At 33.5% G+C, this 3,937-nt stretch overlaps 1 pseudogene; it reads left to right on the forward strand.

The window, feature by feature from the left end:
• Positions 1–1,449: 1,449 nt before the first annotated feature.
• LOC149572666 (purine permease 3 pseudogene) lies at positions 1,450–2,547 on the forward strand (annotated as a pseudogene).
• The last annotated feature ends 1,390 nt before the right edge of the window (positions 2,548–3,937 follow it).

Consider the following 3,937-nt stretch of genomic DNA (forward strand, 5'->3'; position numbering starts at 1 on the left):
TTATTACATGCTTATGTTTATTATTCAATAATATTAGTTTGATTTCATATGCAAGCTATAAGTCAATTAATAATATCTAGTTTTGGGCTAAAGTTTGTAGAATAATGATTTACACCCCCCTAGTATTCCCTATTTATAACAAATTTATCCCACTAAAGTGGACTAAAGTGGGACCAATAGAAAATGAACATTTGCAACCATATGTGAATTCAAAGTGACCATCTAAATTGGTATTTGTGATGGTTGTTGATATAAGACCAAAGGAAGGAAGAATAAAAAATAATACTAAGATAGAGACAAATTGTAGTAATTGGTTAAATGATCTTACTGTGAAGAAAATAGATAACTAAAAGTAGGTATAACTGAAGGTGCAATAATTACAAATGTATGGAAAATGACAAGAAAATATTGAAATATACAAAAAATGACAATAATATATTTAAATACATGTGCATAAACAAGTAATAGTAAATGAGATAAACTAGCCTTGTTAATACATTATTATATTAAGATATCTCAAGTAAGAAAATATCAAAACTAAATTAGCAATGTGTGAAAAATGATAGAAAGAAGAATTACTTGGCTAGAATAATGAAGCTCTAGGCTATGACATAAGATAAACAAAGGAATATGTCACTTATGAGCTTGTATCATTATATATATAGATACATTCATCCAAATAAAAAGAAAAGTATATTAAAAATAATATGGCTATGTCAATTTTAATGTTAAAATAAGAAATCAAACCCCAAATATTAAAAAAGTATTAGAACAAATTCTTACCATATTAAGAAATCAAAAGTAAAATAAGACTCATTTATGGGTTAAGACAAGTCAAGTCGTCCCATTAAAGAAGGCGCAAAGAAAAATTAACATTAGAAATAGAGATATATATTGTAATAATAGACTAGATAATCTCATTGTGAGAAGTAGATAAATAAAAGTAAATATGATTGAAAGTGAAATATAATTATATAAATAATGTATGGAAAATGACAAGAAAATAAACTATAAATTAAATTAGACTTGTTAATACGTTATTATATTAAGCTACCTTAGATGAGATAAAATTAAACTAAATTTGAAATAACAATAAACCAAGTCAATTTTACCGTTACAAACTGACTCCCAAACATTAAACAAAAGTAATAAACAAATTGTGAAGTGATAAACAATGTGAAGAGATAAACAAATGGAAGATCAAAATAAAAAAGGATCCTAAATCGTCTAATCGAGTCGAGTCGTTTCGTTAAGGCGGGCCCAAAATGAAATGCAAACTGGCAACCGTATTACAGCAATCAAATCTGCGACGTGGAATCAGATCTTATATTTTATACCGAAAAAACTGCCCTTGATCGCCAAAACCAAAAACTCGATGCACCATTTTTGTTTATATATTCGAAGGCGAAGATAAAATAAAATGACATAGTGAGTTACAAAGTGTGACGAATGGAGTCAAACAAGAAAAGCTTAGGGCAATGGCTCCTCCTCATCCTCAACTGTGTGGCTCTGTTCATTGGAGGAGCCGCTGGTAACTGGTTAATCCGCTTCTATTTCTTGCACGGTGGCCATCGCATATGGTTCGCTGCATGGCTTCAGACTGGAGCCTGTCCTCTTCTCATTCTCCCCATTTGGCTTTCTTCCCGCACAAAACAGCCTTCTCAAAGTGAAAGCACCCATATAACTCCCAAGCTCTGCCTTGCATCCGTTGTAATCGGCGTCCTCACCGGGCTTGATAATTTCTTGTATTCATGGGGTCTGTCTTACCTCCCCCTCTCCACCTCCTCTCTCGTAATTGCCCCTCAGCTTGCCTTCAATGCCCTCTTTGCATTCTTCCTTGTCAAGCAGAAGTTTACTGCCTATTCAATCAACGCCATAATTTTGCTCACCATGGGATCAGTTATGTTGGCCTTCAACACCAACGGTGACAGGCCAAAGGGAGTCACATCTCGACAATATTGGCGTGGGTTTCTCGCTGCAGGAGCCGCAGCTGCTCTCTATGGAGTCATTCTTCCCTTGATTGAGCTTCTCTACAAGAAGACCACACGGAGGATTACATACACTCTTGTTATGGAGATGCAGCTTGTCGTGTCTTTGTCGGCGAGCGTTGTGTGTACAGTAGGCATGGTTGTCAACAAGGATTTCACCGCTGTTGGGAGGGAAGCCATGGAATCCGATGTGGGGAAATTCAACTACTACATGGCTGTGGTTTGGAGTGCGATCTGCTGGCAGCTGTTTTTCGACGGTGTGTATTGTGTGATCTTTTTGACATCTTCTCTCTGGAGTGCCGTGCTGATGAGTTGTTTAACTCCTGTGGTGGAGGTGCTCGCGGTTGTCATATTCAAGGAGAAGTTCACAGGGGTGAAAGGCATGTCTCTTGCTATGTCTTTGTGGGGATTTACATCTTATTTTTATGGGGAATACAAGAAAGTGGGCATGTCTAATAACGAGCACAGACAAGTTTGTGAGCCTGCATCTGTCAAATATGAAGCGCCGACTTTGGAGCTGGCTGTTGATGAACCCACGAGGTCTAATAACACCGCATAAACCACAATTTCTTCAGGTTTATTACATCCCACGTACTGTTTTTTTTCCTCACCCAATATTGTGGCGCACAAGTTATATATTGTTGTGCAACAATATATGAAGAACCCGGCCGTGTTTTCCTTAGTTTCTACCACAACTGGAATAGCTGTAAATTGCGTTCTTCCTGGCTTTTCACGAACAAAACAGAAAACTTGAAGAACAAGATGATTGTACGGTTTATACACCTGAGCTGCAGATCGTTGTTATCTGTGGGGGTGAGTTTTACTTCCTTCCATATGATTAGCGAAATTAGTACTGTCAAAGCTTAATATGAGACGTTCAGAAATTAAAGGCTAAATTTAAAGTTAATAGTTACACTGTGTTTATGGTGGTAGTATCGTGGAAACTATCTCGATGAGATTTAAAAAGAAAATACCCTGTTGGTAATGTTGGTAATTTAGTGTTGTAGTTGGGATCTCTTAAACATCAAATATTAAAGGGCAGATTATGTTTGGAAAAATTAAGTCAATTTTAATTATTTAACAGTTTTTGTCTTGAAATGAAGATTAGTGTTTGAAGTTTTAGCAGATCTCTTAAACAAAATTTATCATAAAAATTTACAGTAATTAAAAAAAGTAGTCTCCTCGAAATTAAATAGTCAACATTGTATAATTATAACAATGTTAAAGAAGATCTCGTGAACATTAGAACAATGGTTGAGTATAGACTCCTATAAATTTATTTTTCTAATAAGTTCATAATAAGATAGGCTAAAAGTTAGGCAAGAGCCTACAACACAACGGTAAATTGTGAACCTCTAATCAAAGAGGTTTTGGGTTTGAATCTATTCAAACTTAATAAATAATAATTAATCTTGGCTTTGGCCTCTTACTAATAAAAAAAATATTTAAAAAATAAAATAAGATAGGCTAAAAGAAACAGTTTATCATCAATAACATCTTGAGTTTGTGATTATGCTAGTGCAATCAACATGGAGATCAGATTGCATACTCATTCCAAGAACAAGAACATTTTATAGATTTATGTAATAAAAAACTTAAAACAATCCACTGAAAAATTGAAGTTCATATACATATGTACTCATTTGTCAATGGATACTTTCTATAGATTTATTTCAATGTACTAATAACCTTGTTTTAAATACATTTATAAAAAAAAATATGTTAGTAAAGATTCATTTTGAAAATCTTGAAATTTTGGTTATCTTTGTGCAACTAAAATAGAAACTACATTTGAAACTCCTTTCAATAAATTTATAATATACCTATTAAAATAATTAATGTAAGGGAATTCTTATCATAAAGAGCTTGAAGATAATCTTGATGATTTATACTATTTTTATTGGTACATTTTATCATAATTCTATACCATAACCATTTATTCATATTAA

Source organism: Cupressus sempervirens, chromosome 2 (assembly GCF_028749045.1).
Source record: "Cupressus sempervirens isolate cs-2001-9-10 chromosome 2, ASM2874904v1, whole genome shotgun sequence".
Taxonomy (NCBI): Eukaryota; Viridiplantae; Streptophyta; class Pinopsida; order Cupressales; family Cupressaceae; genus Cupressus; species Cupressus sempervirens.